The 12,201-nt window shown below is 35.0% G+C and overlaps 1 protein-coding gene across 2 annotated transcripts in view; it reads left to right on the plus strand.

Annotated features, from left to right (window-relative positions):
- Positions 1–12,201, plus strand: part of arhgap24 (Rho GTPase activating protein 24) — a 142,163-nt gene that overhangs the window by 56,103 nt on the left and 73,859 nt on the right. The window lies entirely within an intron of this gene.

Below are 12,201 nucleotides of genomic sequence, written 5' to 3' on the forward strand. Positions count from 1 at the left end.
TACATCTTAGGAGAAGCACATTGGCACTCATCTAATGCTACCAATTAATGCCACCTCAGAGAAGGCTAGAAACATATTCTTCCAGCTGTTTTCTAGTATTGTGTAGTTCTTATTCTGACCATCACTGATACTATATGGGCCCTTGTCAAATTAATTTTAATAAAGACCTACTGCATTAAACCTGATGGACTGTGGTTCCAAAGATTTGAAATAGAAGCCTTTTCGTGTAGATAATTATCCCTCCATCTTCAGGGCCCCCCAGAATTGCTAACAACCCACCCCCCCAACACATTTCTTGGCTTCAATTACCCCCTTAATCTTGGGAAAATTTTGGAGATTTGGCAATTGGCAAAGGATCATCTCCTAAAGAACATCTTAAACTGGAGCATATCCTTCCAAAATCACAGCATTGTGAATTTATAATACTTTTAGTCTGGGGTCTTTAATTTAAATTCTGTGTGTATGGATACCCAGCCTGTTATTCTTCAGAAGTAATTTAAAGAACAGTGGTAACTGACTCTTAGATTATGTATATTTACTCTAAGGAAGTGCTCTGGTGTGGTGGTGAATCCAGGATGCTTTCTGGGGAGTTCTGTGTGTTTATGTTGATTTTCCCAGGAGCTCAGGGTTTCTAACATAGTCCAAAAATGTGCTAGCTAAGTTTACTAAGCAATTGCAAGTTGTATCTCTGTGGGCCTCCGTTGACTTGCATCGCATCCAGGCCAAGGTAGTCTGGTGCTCTGTGCATCATAGATAGTCTGCTGGGACATTCATGAGGACAGGTGTCTTTCAGATTGATGGATATTGGTGCTCCTGGGCAGACACATGCCATTTCAGGTGATCATACTATTAAAGAAATAGATCTCTTTTATTTCCCCTTCTCTAGGTAGCTGAGACCTGCACTGATGTCTGTGGCATACAGTACAGTTTTGCAGCTGCAGTAGGAAAACACTTCACACATGGCACCACACAGATGTCACAGATGTCTTGGGTCATTCAACACAGTGGCTGCAAACACATTACGTAGTGTGGAGAAGGGAGGAATGCAGTGGAACACACTGATGCTAGCTATGCTAGTCCCTGGGAAAGGGACTTCATGGATGTACAGTATATGGGTTTCGTTCATTTGTTTCTTTGTAATCAAGCTTCCTTTACAAGAGAAAGGTTGCATTGGTTTCAGAGTTTGTACTGTATGCAGGTGGCCAGGATAATTGAGAAAGATCAATGCTTTTGCCTCACTGTGACATTTAGCATACAGTAGATGGCTGACTGTCAGTCAATCAATCAAAGTATAATGTAAATTATTGCAAATAGTAAAGATCCATGGATGATGATAATAATAATAATAATAATAGTAGAGTTAAAATAGAATTTCTCTGTAGATAAATATAACCTAAATCAAATTTTAAAAGGAATCGGTATTGCAATACCAACAATAAGAATAAAAGTATGATTAGCGTCATAGCGTTTGTCTCCAAGACTGTTCAGTTTAGTTTTTTTCTTGTCTTCATTTGGGTTTGGTGAATTCTTTGATAAAAGAGCCCTCACTCTTGGTAAAAAAAAGAGCATCATGAATTCATTCATTAAACAGAAATAACTCATGCTGCCTTGAAGTCAAGTAAGCACAATGAAAAGAGAAGACATTTTCCGAGGATGAGTAATGCTCTGAATTCTATTCTTAAGACATGCTTTCAAAACTGAAAGACATCTGTGGAACTCAGTTCAGCTATCCAGCTATAGTATCCATGACCAAAATTGAATCGATACAGCTAATGTGTGAAGAAGCTAATCAGATGTGCCAAGATTTTTTTTTCTCATTCATTTTTTTTTAACTATAAAGATCATTAACTATTTCCAGATACTTCCACAGCCGCATAATACTGTCCAAGCAATTTTAAGCTGTGTTGCTTCAGCCAGCTGAAGAGGGGACTATTATCCCCTTTCTGCCCCTGAGGCGCCAGTGCAGAATGCACTGCCAGAGGTTTGTTCTAGAAATGATATGAGTCACTGCTTTTAGCATAAGGAAGGGTAGTTCATGTTGCAGACCATGGTATGAACGTCAGATCAAATAATTAAAGATTTATAATTTTCCAGGCGGTCTAGTATTCTATTCCAAGCCATGCATTTAATTTACAACTTCAAAGGGCATCCTCTGACCTCAGATGCATCGCCTATTACCACAGGTCATACCATTCAACTTGGAACTCAGGATCCACATTCCTTGCTTGTATTTCCTCAGTCGTGTACCTCTGAATTAATAAGAAGTTCTATTGTATTTGAAAAAATGATTTTCGATTCCATATGGTTTACTGCTTGCCTGACACATGACACATTTTAAAAAAATGGAAAAATAAAATGTGTTTTTTTATCTTTATTTTTGTGACTTTTCAGTCACTCCAGGTACTGTATATTCATAACTTTCAAGCTTTTGATTTCAAGCATGTCTTTTGTTGCCTCCTGTGAAAAACTGATTGTCACTCAGTCTGTTTGGAATACAAAGTTAATTTAAGTAAGCGCACCCCCCTACTCTTCACTAAGGTGTTAGTCTTCTTTCTGTTTTCTCTACTGCATGTGTTTGTGAGGTCCGAGCACTCAGCTTCAATGTCCTGCTCTTTTTGTCAAACCTGAAACAGTGTCCAAGGTGCAGACAGCTTCTCCATGAGATATAATTAAACCAGTTAGAGTTACTACCAAAAGCTGGTAAGGTTCTCTGGTACAAGTTGTACAATACACACTCTTCCTATTGTTGATAACACCTCTGTGTTCAAGAACAGGATTTAATCTCCTACTTATAAAAATGTGATGTTATGTTTGTTTTTGTGTGTTGGGGTGGGGTAGAGATAACTCTTTAAACTTGATGACAGGTTTTTGGCTGAGTAGAGTACCCCTTCTTGTGAACACTATATAATTCAATCCTGTATTATGTAATGGGGTTACTGATACATGATTTTCTGGCACAGTAAGAACACGTGTTTTCTTTAGGTTTTTCAACAAAATGTCAGAGATGAAAATACTATGAAAAAGTGTGGAAATTTCAAAGTGAGCCCTAATATTAATTTCACATGAAAGAAACTTGTCTCATACTGTACATACAGTATACACCTTAGTAGTTTGATAATAGATAATAAAGTCAATTCATTTTTATCCTTTTAAACAAACTATGATAGTGTTCAAACACTTTAATATTTAGGACCTTACATGTTAAAACAACTCACAAGTGTCTTTACTTAGCAAAATGTTTGTTATTGGGTAATTGGGCTCATAAAAGAGCTGTGAACGTCCTATCAACTTGTCTGGTTTTGACTTCAGCTTTTGGAAGATAGAAACCGAAAGATTCTAAAAAGTTAAAACCAAAATGGTTTTGTTAATTTGGTTATTCTAGAAATGGGGTTTGTCTCACAGGTACCAAAATTCAGCATACATTTGATTCCTTTGTCCTTAATAGCTCTCTTTTATTATGTGTTCAGTTTTGCCATAGAGTATTCACATAAATTCAGAAATGCAAGAAACACACTAATGTGAAAATACTTATATACATATATTAATACATTTGTACAGACTTATATCTAGTTTGGAACTCTGAATAAAAACATATTTTTACAAAATCATTATTAATGATGATTAATGGTTAATAATTATGAATCTACTGTATATTGTTCAAGACTCATCTTTCAAATAGCACCTATAATTACAGCAGGCTGGCAAATGCAAAGATTGATGGGTATAGCAGTGTTAAACAGCAAGAGTTAATATCCCATTATTCAGAGATTGCATCCCAGAGAAGTCCCAATATATCCCTATGATATGCAATATACTGTATAATATACAGAATAACACCAAATAAGCTTTGTTTCTTCTGACTTGGGCTGTACTAATACCAGTAAAAGTAAAAGATGTTATAATAGTAGAAAACATGTTCATGCTCATAAAATGGTGATTTAACATTACTTTCTGAGTGACTTAATTGTGTTAAAGCTAAGTACCCAAAGACTCCAGGAATAGAAAATGTTTAATAAGTAAGAATGAATATATTGCATGCAAGAGATGTTTTATCCTGCAGCCATATATAATTATCAGTGCAAGATCATGAGCCATCAAGGACTTGGTATTTAGTATGTTTAGCCTGTATATGCTACATATAATGAGTTACAGCATGAGTAAAAGAGGTATTTCAGTTCTTTCTTTGTTGGTTGAGAGTACAATATTTAATTTTTTCCATTCAAAATCAATATGGAATACACTGTGACTGGAAAGTTAAAATGTGTTTGTATGTTTGGAAAGAAAAATAAGCAATACATCTTTGAAAACATTGTATTGGACAAAAAATAACAATTTGCAAATCCCTCAAAAAGTATGCCACAAAAATCCCTCAAAACATATAAAGAAAATCTGCCACACCGGCCAATGAAAACACATTATTCAGAAGTCAAGAGGAGTTGCATTTACTTTAGTGAAAAACTATTTAACATTTTGACCATATATATGGAAGTGAAATTACAAACTGCAGTCACTAGATACTGTACTTGTCTAAAAAGCATACTGTGGATGCAGACACTTGATATTAAGTCAATTCAACAGCTTTTTACTATAGTGCCATGTACTGCAAATAATAGACTCCAAAGGTGTAGAATAATGTCAAATGGAGAAGGAATGTATGTTATTCCTTCTGCTTCCTTTGTAAAACACATAACTACTTTCTGCAAAAGAGGTGCCAATGCCTGGAATTTGGAAGCACGTCACGTTTCGAAACTCCTTGGACTCAGTTTCTGCTGTGGTAGCTTCGAAAGCTGACGAACCAAGATTAATTGAAGTTTAATGGGCTCATTCTTTTGTGCCCGATGTTGTAGCATATTATTGTCACCTTTAGTTATAGCTTAATTATGGTGAGGTGGGGAATACTAATTATCTCTCTTTCGGCAAAGCGAAGTTACTGTATATATCTGGATGGCAGAGGCATGAAAGCTTGAAGGTGCAATGTGCCTCACTTATTGGGGGGTTAAGGCTAATCACACAGCAGAGAAGAATAGAAGAAAACTAATACAAGATCAAATAGGGTACTGTACATCACTACCATGAGATGCTGTGATGCCAGTCAACGATTAAAGTCTCCCTCCTTATGTGTTGAATCCACAATTGCAAGAGTGCGCCTTTCTTTGTACATCCACTTTGTACATTACAAGGCAAGACATGCTTTGTCCTGCATATACAGACACAAAGAGTGCTGAAAACCGCTCTGGTAGCTACAGTATGCATTAGCATTGCTGTTCCCATGAAGATTTGAAAATAAGAAAAAAGATAAATCAGACACAGTTGTTTGCATTGTCAATATAGACGGGGAAATTACTCAAGGAAAAGTAATATACTGTATCAATTTTTTCTACATACCCTTACAATTACAAAAAATGTAGTGAGCTTCACAAACCATACAGCATCTCTCATAACATGATGCAGTTATTTTATCAGGACTTATCATTTTATTGTAGCAGGTGCACTGGCACTTCATTGAACATGACGTAGTTTCAGTAAATATCATTATGCTGATTAACATCTGTCATCACCAGGGTTTATGTGGGGTTCTGTTGTGAAAGTCAAAAACTACTGTATATAATGTATGTGGCCAATATTGGAAGCAATACAAGCTGTACATCTGAAAAGTTTGCTTTGCACCAGGCTGCAAATGCTGTTCCATTCCTATCATAGAGCCTGACCTGGACAAACAAGTTTCTCTAAGTCATAAATACCATGTGAATCCTAGCTTTCCCACATATTTTCAATATGGCACAAATTTGACAAGTAAAACATACACAGCATTACTGTAACATTTTTATCTCGGAAGAAAACCACTGCTTCCCAAGCTATATTGTCGCATCTGGATGAGTGCACAAGAAACACTCCAGAAGATCTCAGAAATTGAGCAATGTGGTGCTGTGCAGTGAGGTCGCCATCAATCACTATGTATATTGGGTCCTGCTCACACCATCACACCTGCACCTCCCCATCAATTGATCTGCTGTTCACAGCACTTAGTGTTGGATTCTAGGCACACTCATGACATCCATCGGGTGGTCTACACAAACCTTGATTCATCACTAAAGAAGACTTGGCTCCACAGCACCTAAGCCTGTGCTGTTCCAATATAAAATCGACAAGTATAAATGAATCAGATCATTCCATGTAGCTCATTCACATTAAATATGCTATTGATACCTACTGAAATTAATTTTTAAAGACAAATGCAAAATCAGGTTCAGGGTTTAGTTTTTTAAAGCCATTTTATATTGTAGACCTTTACAAGAATATCTTGAATGTCTGTCAATTTTGTTTTTTAATTAATAAGAACACAATATGTTATTTGAAAGGAAGAATTATAAAATAATACTGTTGCCATAACATGGTAGTGCCAAGGTTACCTGCTTCCTAGTTTGAAATGATTCAGAGTTTTAATTAATTTTTTCGAAAGTTTTCATCTGTTTCTCAGGGAACATAAAAGTTTGGGCTGACAGAAGGTTACTGAAGGTTATTGTGGTTTATTTGAGTCATACAGCAGAATGAGAGCATCTGTGATTTTAGATGTAAGCTTTACAGCAATATTATGTACTGTATAATGAAATGTTTGCATGGGCAATTCAAGATGTTCTCACAGATTTATACTACAAAATCAAGCATTGTGGTCTAATCTGTACTTTCTAGGAGATAGAATACCACTAGTGAAAGAGAAAGCACTCACTTGGGCCTTCATAATAAACATTATTTAACAGAAGGAAATAATGATAAAAATACATATTTCATGTACTGTATGCAGAACCTTACCATATGCAGAAACTAAAGGGTTTTGTTCATGTAAAAAATGGACATTACTTTATTAAAAAATTATGAGGATGAAAGAAATGAGTTTTTATTACAGTGTAATTTCCATCTCTAAACTTTATAAAAGGTAAGTTAAATAAAGAAAATCAGGACAGGAGTCACATTGGTTCTTTGATTGTTACAGACTACTATAGCATCCTGAAGTAGAATTTTATTCTTGATTATCTGCAAACCATTCATCTTAAATGGACAAAGATAACTGCAAAAAACAATTGACAAATAACTTTGAGCACACATGGGACATACTTTAAGTACAGGTATGCCTGAAAAAAAGAAAACCTGTGTATGTTGAAAGAACTTTTAGACCTTATGTGAGACCTGAAGCCTATTGTCACAGATGCTTTGAGGTACAGTAAGTAAATGCTGTTCCAGAAGTATAAGAGCCCATATAGTGGATTTTGTATGCACATCGTGAAAAACCACAAAACACTGTTGATTAATGTTTTACTTTGCCATTTCAGTGGGCACATCTTCACTCTCCATGTATAACAAAGTTTTGTTTTGTTCTGTGACCTCAAACCAAAAGAGGTTTCTGTAGCATTAAACATGCCCTTTCTACTTGATGATTCTTATTGATGCCTAAATCATAGCCCGGACCACATGACCCCCTCTCTTCTATCGTTTCAACCTGAAAAGTGCCCAGTGACTCACGCCTTTTAGTCCTCATTCATGTAAAAATACAATATATAATAATTCTTTACAGGACCACAATTAAACAGATCTAATTTTAAAAATATTACCATAAGTTTTAAAGTATTAAATACTACAGTATGGGTTGGTCTCATAACCGTTGCTATGAAAGCTGGTTGTTGCTATTTTTGTCATTATAATTGCAGATTGTTTTTTGTTTTTATTTTTAATTTATTCTTTTCAAAATGATGTCAAAACTAAAGTATTTTGCTGACTAGTACTCTGTTATCCTCCCACATTCCAAAAACATACCAGCTAGGTTAATTGGTTTCTTTGTTGTCTGTGTGTGATGGATTGGGATCTTGTCCAAGTTGAAGATCCATGTTATGAACTTATTGGATGGACTGTAGATTGCTGCTGCCTTCTCAGGAATAAGCAGTTTTCTGATAATAAATGGATGGATTTTGTGCTGGCTCTTTGACATTTAATGTGACATAATCCAATCTGTTCTAAATCATAGTAAAGACGCTTTGAGAACAGAAAAATGTCATTAGTAAAAAAATCTTTCAAATGCCATTTATATTTTACTGTAAGTTCTCAAGGTTTAAAATTTCCTTTTTATACTTTACTCCTGATAACCTCTATGAGGCTGTGTAGGCTGTAATATTTAACATAAAGGACATTATCCTCACAAACATTGCTTTAAGTTAGAAGATTGTATTTCAAATTAAAGTCTAATTAGTAATGAAAGTCAAATAATGTGTGCAATGTGATGAATAGGCATTAGAAGCTAAAAATTAACCCATCTTTCAATTAACCTTTACAATTTTCACATTAATAACAAAAAGGTATTACTTTAATACTTATTTTCTCTCTCTTGTTCATAATGAACAAATTGGATAGGCAATTTGTCCATAGGAAGGAAAAAAACGGTAACCTTCATCTTTTCCGTACTTTAAAGGTCTCCAAAAGAAACATTAAATTAACAACTTGGGTGAGTAATGGTAGCTTATCAACAGCACTGCTTTTAGCACAGAACAATTTGTTTTCCAAAAAAAGTCACATTAACATTTTTTCATCCCTTCAGCTGTTGTAATGCAAAATCATTTAAAAAATGAAGCCACCGCTGTAAGGGAAAAGCCTGATGGAATGTGAACATGATGACATTTGTAGAAAAAATAAGCACTGCCAAGATTTCTCCATAAGAATGGCCCCTTTTGTTTTTCTCTTAAAATACGGTAGTCTTATAATATATTAGCGAGCAAGGCGGAATACATTCTACATATGTAAAGTATGAAGCACAGCTCAGAAACCTTCATGCTGTACATAAGACTCCAACAAGGATGTATTTTAGATTCAAAAAGCAAAAGACTTTCTTAAAATAACGAATTGATAGTCCCCCAAATCAGATCACTCAATTCCCTATCCATTTTATAATTATTATTCCTCCCAGTAGGTCTACTCTCTCTGGTTTCCTTTCAAGACACACCTTTTCATACAGAAAAACCCATGTGGAAATTCAGACATTCCAATATGTTTACATACTTAGCAATCAGTGAATTATGTACAACTAGTGAGCTCTAAATTCTACAAGAACTTGGCGACTCCTGCACTGTCTGCTGGCAGCCTCATATGACCACATATAGAGTTAAATCTGTAGTTCTATCTGCGATATTCTTACATCCAGGAAAAGTGGTCAGAATCAATCTAATAATCTGATACATTTTCATATGGTTGATTATTAGAGGAACATTCCATTTGTAGTGAATTTAAAGGTTTCCTCATGTCTTGTCTTCATGTCAAAATGTCTTCAAATTGATCTGGGTGTGAGTATGACACATTTAACACTGTCGCCAGCATTCAGGCCGGCCTTCAGCATCTCAGAACTAGTGTTTCAAATAACAACACTCCTGCCCTCAGTGTTTTGTGTCAGCATGGAGACTGCTTCAAAGATACACCACGTTTGAAATTTTACTGAGTGCTAATTGTGTTGGCATTTACATTTTCTACAAAACCTTTTTTGAAGGCCTTGGAGAGCAAGCTCCCCAGCAGTGTAATTTACCTTCTGCCTGAATAAATTAGGAAAGTCAACAAATTATATACTAACATTTTGCAGCACGGGTTCAGTTTTATATAGGCAGTCATTGAAGTAGCAGCTAACGCCATTTGAATTTGTCTGTTATTTCAGGTAATGAGTTTTTCACATGATTTTTACATGAAATCTATGTTTTTCATTCTTACAGCCAAGCATTTCAGTTTTTTATGATATTCTTCCCTGACAAAGATGCATCAAAAATGACATTCTAGAAGTAATTATAATTGAATCTGGATGCAAAGAAGCAAATAAGTAATGAACAGCAGTCTGTTGTGTTGCTACTGTACTGTAGCCTATGCAGGTAATACTGTACCTTTTCTCACATTCATACATAAGGCATTGTGGAAACCATACATAAGCAATCATTTCCTGCCACACCACATTAAGACAAACAGACAAGGCAGACCTAACATGAAAAGCAAATGATATAATGTAACCTGCTGTATATAATACATAACGCAAAGCTACCAGAAACTTATAAGATTGTGTCTGCTGCATCTTTTGCTGGAGGTTTTGTGAAAAGGTTTATATTTTGTCTTTATTCTTTTGTGTGTGTGTGCGGCTGATCACTCAAGGTACTGTAATTCAAGCGAGATGTTTCTAATTGACATCATGATACACACAGTTTTGTCCTGATGAAAAAGACTTCTGAAACATTTCGGACACACATTCCTCCAAATCTGACTCCATGTCCCTGGCAATACATACAGTAGATACCTGGCTCAATGCCAGGTTCCATTGCTTAAGTCTCTGACAATAAGTCACTCTGTACTCTGTTTGCCAAGCTGTGCCAAATGGTGGCAGATGGTGTATTCCTTCCAGTCACTGAACTTCATTTGGCATGCTTCAAAGATAGATTTAGCCATGCAGACTTTGTGTTTTCTCTTTTACATTTTAGCCTTTAAGCACGCACATCATTAGAAACTGCCTGTTACATTTCATCTTTGCAGCGAAAATAATTCTGTGCAAGAGGGTGTTCAGATTTAGCACAGTGATCTGTAAATATTAAAAGTGTTACATCATTGTTTTCTATTTTTCTTATTAAAGGAGCTACAGTACTGCAGCAACATCTTTATATTAAGATTAACTTTATATGGAATTTGAAATGGGTTTCTCAGAACATAAGGAACAGCTGAGAAAAGTGACATTCTATTGTGTTGATTGGTGGTGGCAGAAACATGTACAGTACCTGTATGTTAAGGCATTAAAAGAACATTTAACTTTAGCTTGTTGGTGCCAAAAATCTTGATTCTGCTTTTGTTTCACTCTGAGCTCTTAGTCACTTAATTTAACTAATTGTTTACTCAATTTAATAGCAATTAGCAGATTTCTGAGGCCTTAAGCAAGCAAAGGATTAAGGAGACAATAAAATCAGAATATGGCCTCAATCCATGATTAGAAATTACATTTTCTTTTTTAAAGTAGTTTAATATTGCCATAACATACTATTAATGACAGAATGTGTAATTTTTATACATATGTATTAATTTCCTAAACAATCTAGCAGAACAGGATTGCAAAAACTTTACTGCATACATTTCATTTACAGTCGATCAATAATACTAGTTCAAAGACTCTTAAACATTGTGATTTTATACTGATATGATGTGTAAATATCATTTTGTCCAAGAAGGGACTTCTTTGTAGTGAATAATCAGTGGTGTATTTTTTGTGTGAGTGCGAAAGAGATTACAGTAGGAAACTTTAGATACAGTATATGGTTTAATATTTCCTATGATTCCACCTGAGAAGTATTAGGTCCCAGAGAGAAAACTGTCTGACATCTTGTATAGGTCACAAAACACAGCTTGAGGGAACAGTGAATGTTAATGATCTCTGTGTACACACTACACCTCTCTTGCCTAGGGCTGTGCAATCTTTCAGAATTCATTTAGCTCCTGCTTCCAAACATAGCCATATGAAACATATCTCTAATCACACATGATAGGAACAGCTATTTTACTGTTTGTTCCCAAGGAATTACAATTGGTTACACTGTCCGTAGTAGAATTAAATCAATCGCAAACGCACAATATTATCCTAACCGATGACAGATTAAAAGCAAGGGGAGAATTTCATGTAAAAGTTGTTTCGAATATATAAAAAATACAAATAGATAATACAGCTTCACAATGTGAGGATTGAGTAGTACTTATAATATATGTACATAATATCCTTGCATTTACTGTATATAGAGCTTTTCTGGACACTCCACTTAAAGCGCTTTACAGGTAATGGGGACCACCACCAATGTGTAGCACGCACCTGAATCATCTTAATTTTTTTATAACAAAGTGTCCTTTAGTTACCATCTTTGACATTGTTAATATACATACAGTATATGCTTATATTTATTTGTAGAGAACATATACAATATTCTGTTGTAATACTATAGGGATAGTAGTGCCCTCATCTGGAAAGTAAAATAATTCTACAATCATAATTTAATTTTATAAACATCTAAAACATTGGAGGGCATTTTAGTAAAGTAAAATATTTTAGTAAAGGGCAGTAATAAATTGTTCTTCTTCATATCCAGTTTTCTCATATAGACTCATATTTTTTGCAGTATTTTAGTTTACAAAAATGTTATATAGGACTGCACGCAG

The sequence above is a fragment of the Atractosteus spatula genome, chromosome 3 (assembly GCF_055471065.1).
Source record: "Atractosteus spatula isolate fAtrSpa1 chromosome 3, fAtrSpa1.hap1, whole genome shotgun sequence".
In the NCBI taxonomy this organism is placed as follows: domain Eukaryota; kingdom Metazoa; phylum Chordata; class Actinopteri; order Semionotiformes; family Lepisosteidae; genus Atractosteus; species Atractosteus spatula.